Source organism: Arachis ipaensis, chromosome B03, assembly GCF_000816755.2.
Source record: "Arachis ipaensis cultivar K30076 chromosome B03, Araip1.1, whole genome shotgun sequence".
In the NCBI taxonomy this organism is placed as follows: domain Eukaryota; kingdom Viridiplantae; phylum Streptophyta; class Magnoliopsida; order Fabales; family Fabaceae; genus Arachis; species Arachis ipaensis.
The window spans coordinates 74,285,313-74,297,499 of NC_029787.2; positions in this window are offsets into that span (position 1 = coordinate 74,285,313).

A 12,187-nucleotide genomic window follows, 5' to 3' on the forward strand; every position below is an offset into this window, starting at 1 on the left:
GTGTAATAAATTAAAAAGATAAGTATAATTCGTCACTTAATAAAACAAAATAAAATTCATGCAAATATAGAAAAAGTAAAAAAATGTTACAAGACCACATGCAACTGCAATGTCCGACAACTGAACGTGGACTCCATGGCCTACCATTCATTAATAATTTTTCTTTTTTTCTATAGATATAAATAGATATAAATCCACTAAATTTCAGCAACAAATTAAAGTTGAAAGAAACAAAGAATGAATAATCCATAGCTTCTAACCTCATCAAATAATTGATGAGCCAAGAAGAAATCTCCACACTTTTTCTCCCTTGAACAAGAAAACAGCAAAACAATGTAATAGTAACTCCTCCTTTCAGCAACAAAAACCTTTGTTTCTTTTATTCCACTTACAAAAAACCCCTTCTTTAAATATCACCCTTAAAATTAACTATTGGCAATAAAATAACATTGACCATGCTCGACTTTATTCGATTTAAAAAGCATACACTGACCTGAAAAAGAAATCGAGAAAAATCAATATATCATTACATAGTATACGAATAGCAAAAAGGTTGCACCAAATATGATCTCAACAAATTTTAGTTAGTCCACTTCGCAAAATATGTAACAAGGTCCCCTTGCCCAAAATATATGTGATGGGTGGTGCTTTTCTATGTCAACAATCGATCATGGTTTTTGAAGAAATAAGAGTTGTAGCCAAATGAAAAGGATGGATATAAAATAATGGGCACAAGTAGTGTGACACCAAGGGGAAGAAGAGTTGGTCCCCAAAGCAAACAATCAAAAGCAACAACGACATGAGGACACCCCTCGCTGTGCGGACAATTAAAAGCATTCTTTCTATTCTACAATTTGAGAAGAAACCAAATAGCCAGATATTCACATTGCAAAAATTATTCCAAAGAGAGGTAGCTAGATGGCTAGCAATTTATGAAATAACATAACCAAACAAAAGTGACATTGAATTTTTAGGACTAATTCTGCATACTAGTAGGTGAAGTATTAAATTACCATGACAAAATCTCAGGGTACAAACCTCTAAGCAAGAGAAAAGGTTTTATTTATAGACTTCAATATGTTTTAATAATTCTGAGGCCAGAAATTTCAATGCTTAGGAATCAAACAAGGTTAAATAAGCAAATACATTTCATTATTCCTCCCTCAATATACTTTAATTCACTATAGTTTGATACCCTCATAATAATAATAACATAAATTCTAAGACATATTTTCACTCCATAGCCTTAATAATAAATGAAGTTTCAAGTGGAACAGTAGATAAACAACGCAGCAGTTGTTTCATCCTAATAAACAAGTTAGACAAGGCAGTAGCTTCCTTCAGAAAAGCCAGTAGCGAAGAATGAAATTAACCTGTTGCATTTTCAAATTGGCATCACTTACCCTCAGAGAAGAAGGAAATTCATTCCAAAATATCTACCTAAAATTCTCTTCGTTTCACATTTTCTCACCAACATTACACACTAAATTATCAACCAATTCAGGAACAAAATCACGAACACAAACTACAAAATAGAAAAATAAATGAAGGGATAAATAACAAAAATCAGTTACCTTCTCTTTTCTTCTTTGTCTTTTTTGAGCTTGTGATGGTTCGCAACGACACTGGGACTGCGCGATTTAGGAGGAGGAGGAGAGGGCGAGGAAGTGCTTCTGCTTCTGTGCCTTATGCAGTGCCTTGGCGAAGACGATGACTGCATTCTGCTTCTGCGGCGCCTGTGGCTAGGGAATCGGCTTCTTCTCCTGAAAATTTGGAACTAATCCCATGATTCAAAAGCAAAGTTGAAACAGAAACCAAGACATTGGAAATGGAATTACAGAAGAAGAAGATTGATAGAGGACCTTGAGGATGTTCGATCCCTTCGAGAGTGAGAGTGAGCATGATGGTGAGAACCAGGGGAACGAGAGTATCTTCTTCTGTGGGAAGGTGAACGCAAACAAGACAAGCTCCGAGCCATGGATGAGCGAATTTTCAAAACCTAACTCGGTAACTCGTCACCAACTCGCAAATCCTTACTCACTTATCACCACTGATAATGATTTAGGGTTTACCTGCTCTTAAAACCAGCAATGAAGCATCGATGGAAAGGCCGTTGCACGAGGAAGGGATCAGCGCCAGAGAGAGCTGCAGCGGAGGGGTTAGGGGTTAGCACCGACGGAAGGGAGCGGCAGCAGAAGGAGCATCGACAAAGGATTTGCGACGGCACAAAAAAGAGGGGGTTAGGGTGAGGCACAATGAAGAGACTATTAGGGTTTGGGTTCTTTGAATGAGTTAATGTTTGAAGAAGGAGTTCTCTGAAAGAGCTTAGGGGTCTTTGAATGAGTTAGGGTTGAGGCATATTGAAGGGTTATATGAAAAAGTTTAGGAGTGAGCGGGCACGAGTTCTTTGAATTTTTTTTTTGGGAAACCTTTTGGCCACGCTTTTGAAGCATGCCAAAAGACTTGTACAAACAGCTACGCTTTAAAAGCGCTACAATAATAAAATTCTATCGCCACGCTTCAAAAGCATGCCGATTTCTCTTAAAAAGCGTAGCAAAAAAAACGTGGCCAAATTTCGAATCAATTGCCACCCTCATAAAAGCGTGGCCATTGACCCCTTTCGCCACGCTTTTGAAGCGTAGCAAAAAAAAACGTGGCCAAATCTCTATTCAATCGCCACCCTCATAAAAGCGTGGCCATAGGCCTTTTTTCTTGTAATGACACCCCACCATGGTAATATCCTTTCAACCCTTTCTTCTTTTAGCTTTTGTTTATGGAATTTTGCCTCCTTAATTAGCTTAGCTTGATTGCATTCTAGGTTTAAGTTAGTTGTATTTTATGTTTGATCATGTATTTTTGAAGAATGATGTGTTTCAGGCTTGAAAAACTTTGATTTATATCATGGTTGCTGCCTTAGAGGCTTTAAAAATGTTGCAGAAACGGAGTTCTGTGTGTGCGCATAGCCTCGTGCATACGCACACTTCCCCTGTTTTTCACTCTCTGTGTGCGCCCACATCAGTGTGCGTATGCACACCAATTGCAACACGCTCTGTTCGCAGTGCGCGCACCCTCTATGCACGCGCACCCCACCACACTTCCTTGTGCGTATGCATACATGGTCATTCCACCCTGTTAAAAAAAAAAGGGTGTTCGGTGCGTCGCACAATTCTGTGCGCACGAACACATCTTGCGACCCTCTCTACCAGCAATGCTCGCATGTCCTGTGCATATGAACGCCCCCAAATTTTGCTGGTGTGCGTACGCACACTTTCTTGTGCGCATGCACGGGTCACATTCTAGGCGCTAATGAGGAAGGCTGGGTTCCCTGTCACTTTCTTCTGGCGACCACCATGTCGCCGCCCAACCACCACGTCACTTTCTGACCACTACCGGAGCCGCCAAAACCACCACCACCACCACCACCGTCTCTCTCTCTCTTCTCTTTTCTCCCTCTTTCTTCTCTTTTCTTCCTCCTCCTTTCTTTCTACTCTCTTTTTTCTCTTCTCCGGCGAAGTTTCGTCGCCGTGAGCCTCGCATTGGCTAACACAAGTGCCACTGTTACCTATCCTTTTCTTTTCTATTGTTCATCTTTTCAATTTTCTTGTTTTAATCTTCTTTGTTATGTTTAGTTGCTTGCTTAATTTCTGTTTTCTTTGTTTAATTTTGATATTCATGCTTAAGTTTTGTCTTATTGTTTGTTTGTGAATTGCAAGTGTTCAATTTTTCATTTATGGGTTGTTGATGCTTGAATTTTTTCTTGGATTTAATGAATATGAGCACCGCACTCCATGTGCTTGACATAATGCCTGAATGACTTTTTGTTTAATGTATATGTTGTCATGACCATATGTGTTAGACTATATCCTTTTTTGGCATTCTAATAAGGAATTGTGCACCATTAAATGATTATAAAAAAATATCTTGGATTGGATTTTCAATAATGTACTTGTTTAGTGCTTTGAGCTGCTAAAACCAAATGGATCTGAAGAGTGACATTTGACTTCTTTTTGGTGCATTTTTTAACAAGTACATATTGAATTCAGTGAATTGAATGGAATTGCTTGTTCATCATGGTTTTAAGTTAATATAATCACATCACAAGGTATTTGCTCCTTGTTAATGCTTTACATTTGTTTGAGTTGACTTGACTTGATTCTTATCAAGACTTGTCACTTTTTGTAGCAAGCACCTTCCCATGTGATTATTGCCTTATTCTTAAGGATGAATAAGTAGTTTTCTTTTCATCTTGAATTGGTTATTGCTTGTTGTGCTATTTTATTAATCCTGCGCTTTCACTTACACAATTTCAATATCCAATATGCCCTACATTCAATTCACTCTTGTTGCAATTGCCTAAGCTTGCTTGTGTTTAATTGATGCTCATTTATTGCTTGCATCTTAGGCCATTTAGTTGAGGAACTCATGCTTACTTTTTCATTGTGTGGATACCACGTTAGCCGGCCGTTGTGTGTATTCCATACCACTATGCAAAATTCCTCAATTAGATGCTTATTTACTCTCTCCTTTACCCTATTGTGCTATTTGCCCTATGATTCTAACTATACTTTGCTATTCTTTTTGAGGATGAGACACGAAGGCAAGGAGCTGGGAGAGGAAAGGAGGACACTAAGGATGGAGATGCCGAGCATGCATTGGACTTGGCAATTTCCATGCAACCTGAGCCCCCGCATCCGCCAGCTAAAGGTGGAGCACTTCAAAGCCATTCTCCCCGGATTGTGTTCGTGCACGGAGGACCGTGCAATGCTTAAGTTTGGGGGAGGATTCACCACTTTTGGGGCGTAAACTTTCTTTTTCCGAACACTTTGCACTTTATTTTTGTTTTCTTTTATTATGTTTCTTATAGATATTTAGAGTGCTTTTGATTGTTGCATTGCATTTTTCTTTTGGTATATATATCTTAGTTATTTTTAGCTAGTGCATTTGGCATTTTTACCTTTGCATGGCATATATTCTATAGATAGAAGTTGTGAATGGATGATGTGAATATCATAGCACCTAGTTCAAATTTGTCCTAATTGTTCATGTTAATTTTTTTTACAATATTGAAAACTAGGAAAAGAACTAGAAAATTTTGAAAAATTTTGCATCCATCACATCATACATACATATAGGAAATAAGTTTTGGTGAAAAAACAACAAAGATTTTCAAGAATTTTGCTTTAAGGGCGTTCTATTGAATTGATTTAGAAAATTATTTTTTACACTTTCTTGAATGATTTTTTATGGGACATAGAAGAGGAAAGAACAAATACCTTGTGAGTTTTTGAGCTATAATGAGTGGTTACACATTTTAACCACTAATTTTGTTCATTATGTGTTATATCTCTCCTATGATTGTAATCTTGGTTTTGCTTGATTCTTTATTTCCGATGTTTGATGTCTTAAATGCATTTAGCATGATTGAGGCCATTTTTGAATTAAACTTACTCACCCATATGGACCTACCCTTGCATCTACCTTTGTTAACTCCTTTTGAGCTTTTTAATCCCCTTTGTTCTAATTGTTAGCACATCACAACCTTAAGCGGAAAACCATGATTTACCTTGGATTGTATCCTTGATTAGCTTACGTTAAGGTGTGTGTGTCATTTAAGTGTGGGGGAAATTTTGGGAAGCATTGGTAGAGAAAAGTTATGTTTTGGGTACTGATGCGGTTTTTTTACAACCACACTTACTAACCGGCAAGTGCACCGGGTCGTACCAAATAATACCTTACGTGAGTAAGGGTCGATCCCACGAGGATTGATGGATTAAGCAACAATAGCGTTTGATAGGATTAGTTAGACAAACAGAAAATAATGTTTGGGAGTTCAAAAGACATTAAACAATATTAAAAATATTAAAGACAGGCAGATAAATAAATTGGGAATAAAATATGGAGAAGATAGTTAAGGTTTTAGAGTTATCTATTTTTTTCGGATTAATTTTTCTTACTAACTATTTTAATCATGTAGGATTTAATTTATGGCAAACTATATGTGACTAGACCCTAATTCCTTAGACCTTCCTAGTCTCCTCTAAAATTCATCAACAGCCAATTCCTTGGTCAATTAATTCCAATTAGAGGGTGATAATCAAATTCCAGTTTATATGCCACAAAAACTCTAATTACCCAAAAATAAAAGGATTATATGTCACGTATCCCGTTAAATCCAAATAATTAAAATTTAGGAGAAAATGTTTTCAAGCTGTTGTTCAAGTAAAGAGCTTTTCTAAGTTTTACAGGAACTCAAATAGAAAGAGGGTCATACTTCCGTTCCACCCAAATTCATAAAATAAAGAGCGAAAATAATTCTTAAATTATAAATCCATAAATTAAAATAGAAAAAGCAATAAAATCAATCCATAGAAATAGACAGAGCTCCTAACCTTAACAGTTGAGGTTTAGTTGCTCATGGAATGTAGAATGTAAATTTGTAAAGAATTTCCTAATGGAATCCCCTTTAATGGTATTTCTACAAGGAGAGAAGTCTCCCCTTTTTATAACTAATCCTAATTAATTTGAAATCTAATATCTAAAACTAAAAATTAAAATAATATCTTTTCCTAGAATTAAAATTTGAATTTAAATTTGAATTAATTTAAATAATCAAATCTTCAATGGATGGATGGGGACCACTTGAATTGTCCATGCTACAGCTTCTAATCTGTGTTTTCTGGAAACTGGGTCAAAACAGCCCAGAAATTGCGCCCAGCATTTTCTGTCAATTTTGCAGATCGCTCATGTGACGCGTCCACGTCGTCCACGTGTTCGCGTCATTTGTGCAGATTCCAGTCCACGCGTTCGCGTCAGGCACGCGATCGCGTCATTGCGATTTTTTCCATTCCGCGCGGTCGCATGAGCCATGCGTCCGCGTCGGTATTCGCTGGTCATCTCCTTGGCTTCTTCTCTTTCTCTGCAGAAACTCCATCAAATTCCGCCAAATGCTACCTAAAATAAACAGTATTGCACAAAACTCAAAATAGCATCCATAGTGGCTAAAATATAATTAATTCTTAATTAAACTCATCAAATTAGATGCAAATTCACTAGGAAAAGATAGACAAGATGCTCACGCATCAGGTACTTATTGAGAAATTTGGAAAAATGGGTGCACATTCATGTATCAATTTACTTTAACCATATGCATTCGTCATAGAAAGAAAAAAAATGAAAATGAAATGAAAGAAAAAGAAAATATAGTAATAAGATGGGACGAAGGTTGTCCCAAAGAAAAGAGAAAAAATGAATAAGGAATGCATATGTATTTTGAATAGAAACTAAGGCATGGATGTGTGTGAAAAGAAGTAATGGGTGGTTAGAATGCATTTTTGTGATTTGGTTGATATAGTTTGAGGGAGATACTTGAGCTAATCAAAGATCCAATTCTTTAGTCCACTTAACCATATCTATCCCACCTTAACCCTAACCCAATTACAACCCTAATAAGTCCTCATGATAATTGCATTCATTCATCACTTGTTTGTTGATTGTTAGATGAAAAGAAAATCCTTGAAAGCATGATTAGGAGGAGATTTGAGTGATTAAACCCTAGATACCAAGTGATTAGAGTGTATACACACCTAGTGAGGGTTCAATTACTCGACTCTATGTTTCCATACCTCTTATCATGTATTCTTGCAAGTTATTTCATTTTGAAATTTGAATCAATTCTATAGATTTTGGATGAATTGGATTAATTCCTTGCTTTGCCTTATATGTCTATATACTTACTTGGGAATTTGATTGTTTGTTTTCACCAAATCAATATGACATTATAGATATATAGGTATAGATAGTATATAGTATACATTGAATGCATAGAGATAGTCGCATTCAATAAGTTGGTTCCCCCTCTTTGATCATTCTCCTTGTTGGTTTAGCATGAGGACATGCTATTGTTTAAGTGTGGGGGAATTGATGAGTCCATATTTGATGATATATTTTGACTCAATTTGGATGGATTCTAGCACATGAACTCACACTTAAGCACCAAAATAGCATACTTTATGTTTTGTCCCCACTTTTACCTTAAATGTGAAAACATGCAACTTTGTGCTTGAAATGAGCAATTTAATTCCACTTTTATTCCATTTGATGCCATGACATTTTTGCTGAGTGATTTCAGGCCTTGGAGGCAAGAATGGATAGCCAAAAGTAGAAGAAAGCATGTACAAGGGAGAAAACATAAAGAAAACAAGGAAAAGCACACACAGACAAGTGTGCGTGCGCACAAGAAGAAATTTGCATGTGTGCGTGCGCACGAGTACCTGTGCGTACGCACAGGAGCCAAAACAGCAAAGTGTGCATACGCACACATCTGTGCATACGCACAGATTCCTCCACGTGATTGCATTAATGAAACACGTGCTTTGCGATTTTTGAGGCCTTTTGGCCCAATTTTGGAGGCTCCAATGCTATATTGAAGTGCTATATGAGGGGAGAATCAACACATATGAAGGCATTAGGACTTAGACTTTATTTTTCATAGTTTTATATAGTAGGAGTAGGAGTAGGATTAGAGTAGAAATGCTCTCTTAGGGTTTATGCAATTTTTATGTAGCATTTTATAGCAAGCCTTTATCTTGGATGTTGATCAACTCTTTTGTAAGTGCTCTTTAATTTCTCTTTAATTACATTGTCTTTATTTTCAATTTCTTTTGGTTCAAGTGCTTTGTTCATATTTTCAATATTGTGTTACTTGGCATTTTGATTGATGAATTTAATGTTTCATGCTTTCTTTATGCTTGATTGCTTGTCTATATTTGGTTTTATTGATAGTTGGTTATAGTTCTCTATTTTTCCTTGCAAAATTTCCATGCTTTACTTTTATGCACACAAGGTGTTTGTGAAAATGCCAACCTTAGAATTTGAGTAGATTTTCCCACCGTGGCTTGTGGTTTGAGTTCCTAGGATACTAGAGTCATAATGTCCGACATTTAGTGGTAATTCTTGGGGAGTTAGTTGACTCTTGTTTCCATTGACGCTAGCTTTTTATCAACTAGTTTGGTAAGTTAGCTAGGACTTATGGATTAAGGTCAATTATGCTTGCTTGACTTACTCCTCGATGGTTGGGGTTGACTAAGCGAGATTAACTCATGATAATTACCATAGTTGTGGTTATGGCGATGATAGGTTTCCTTGGATCTTCACTCCCAAGTCAAGGTTCATTTATTGCATTTATAGCCTTTTCACTAAGTTTTGATCTTGTTTTCTCTTTAGTTGTATTAATTCACAAATTTTCTCATTGCTTAGTTCTTTGATTTCTTTAGTTCTTTTAATCTTTCGTATCTTGATTGCACAAAACCCCTTTGTTTCTAACAATCGAAAGCGTAACACTCCGATTGCTTCCTAGGGAGAACGACCCAAGGTTGAAAAACTCTCGGTTTATATGTTTTGTAATTGAATATCTAAACTTTGATTGAGAGGATTGTCTGTTGGTCTAGGCTATACTTGCAACGAACATATTCTATTTTGAGAAATTCTAGATCGACAATGATTCTCTCATCATTCCTTGCCACCAATACTGAGCTTTATCCACTAGCTGGCAAGTGGCAAACTCAACACACTGATCTTCTGACACTTGTTGTGCTTGCAAAGCTCGTTCCATTGCCTGAAACAAATTATCGTCCTCTGATGGATTCGTGGTTCCTTTAAAGATCGGTGGGTTTAATTTCAGAATGGTAGCTAACGTCATCGGCCCATTTCCATTGTTACCCCCGTTTCTGTTATTAACTTGCTGACCAAGGGCCTCAGCCGTTGCCTGCATAGCAGCCGCCATGTTCTCCAGAGCATTTGTAAAGTTTATGGGGTCATTCATAGTTGTTTCAGGTTCCGCATTAATATTTCGGCCTCTACCTCAACCGTGCCCATGTCCACGAGTCATTATTTGGTTCCTGTTCACACCAAACAAGTGATATTAAGGTGATCAGTCTCAATATCTCAAGTCTAATGCTTTAAAGTTCCAAATGCATACTCATAAACAAATATGCCACATATATCAATTAGATATCCTAATTAGCATATACACACACCCAGAGTATACCCAGAAGCATAGTCAGTCCGTCCTTCAGGCTCTACAGGAATGAACTGCTCTGATACAATAATGTAACACCCTACTACACAGAGCCTTACGCTTAAGTCGTAAAGTAGAGGTGGCAAAGTATCACGACTTCTAGAAGAAAAGATACGTACAAAAATATAGTTAAAAGAAATCATATCTAGGAGCCTTAAAGAATTAGCTAAACAGAAACGATAAACAGAAAATCGTGTCACACTTGCATGGATATTCGTAAAACAGATAGGTAAGATCAAAAGAAAGCTGAAAACATATATACATATTAGAGTTCCAAAACACACATATATATATATATATATACAACCCAAAATAAAACTCAAACTACAAAATAAACACCTGTATCTCGAAGTCCACCTCTAGGAGGGACACAACACAAAATATACATGCGGAGATTCTATAAACATATATACATGGCCTAAAATAAAATATGACAGTCCAAAAGATAGTTCTTCGCTTGTGGGGAAGGTCTCCAGACGCTCAACGAGGTGCCTCTCGACCTGTATCTGAAAAACAACAAAATATATATGGAATGAGAACCGGAGGTTCTCAGCATCGTAAAGGTGCTCGCATAGTTAATATAAAAGGTCCCGGGAAAGCCAGAGGCATTCCTAAGACTCCGACACTCAGATTTCAGCCTAAAGATTCAACTAAACCAGAAATTAGGTAAGTTATCTAAGATATTCAAGTTCTAAATCTAACTTTAACTTAACACTTTACTTTATGTCTCTTCCAATTCTCCGAATCACCAATGAACACTCCCTCACACCTTCACCAAGAGGGGTCTCTCAAAAAACATACATATATAATTCAGGCAAGAAAAACACAAATAAAGGAGCAATTATAGCAAGCAGAACAAGTAGTAGATAAGCAGAATTAAACAATTAGGCAAACCCAAACAATGCACACTCAAGGAATACATACAGATGCATATGATGCATGCCAGTCCTATGGCTAATGAGCTCATCTTTCAGTTATACAGCCAACCTGACATGTCCTGGTAGCTAACCATTGGACAGTCCCTCTGTACGCGCTTCCCCAAGCTCAAATTCATATATTTATATGCATGCTCATGGAAAAACTCGGGGAGTTAAAGTGCCCGGTCACATCTTACGTATAGAGGGTCAATAATTCATCTCAATTTTCGTGAGTCTCATATGCTTTTAAATTCATTCTTATAATCATTTCATATCTCATTGAATCTCAAATTCATCATCAATACTAGCATCATTCCTCATTATCACACTTCACATTCTGTTCATCTATAATTTAAACTCAAAACATAATTCTTTCTTTTTAAATAAATCAAGCTTAAGACATATAATCCTTAAAACCAATTCTTTCTAAATAATAATTTCAAATGAAGCTTTTATATTTTTTTATAAAAATTTCAGCAGCATTTCCTCTAAAACTTGAACTTCTGCCACCCTTCAAGGGTCCCAACCACCAAACCAAATACCTCTCAGTCATTCAAATCATTTCCAGTATTGAATTGTTTCAAAATCAACTAATTTTTAATGTTAGGTTGATGAGCGGATAATTTATACGCTTTTTGGCATTATTTTTACATAGTTTTCAGTATGATTTAGTTAATTTTTAGTATATTTTTATTAGTTTTTAAATAAAATTCACATTTCTGGACTTTACTATGAGTTTGTGTGTTTTTCTGTGATTTCAAGTAATTTCTGGCTGAAATTGAGGGACTTGAGCAAAAATCAGATTCAGAGGTTGAAGAAGGACTGCAGATGCTGTTGGATTCTGACCTCCCTGCACTCAAAGTGGATTTTCTGGAGCTACAGGAGTCCAAATGGCACGCTCTCAATTGATTTGGAAAGTAGACATCCAGGGCTTTCCAGCAATATATAATAATCCATACTTTTCCCGAGTTTAGATGATGCAAACTGGTGTTCAACGCCAGCTTTCTGCCCTATTCTGGAGTTAAACGCCAGAAACAGGTTGCAAAGCAGAGTTAAATACCAGAAACAGGTTACAAACTGGCGTTCAACTCCAAAAGAAGCCTCTACATGTGTAAAGCTCAATGCTCAGTCCAAGCACACACCAAGTGGGCCCCGGAAGTAGATTTCTGCATCATTTACTTATTTCTGTAAACCC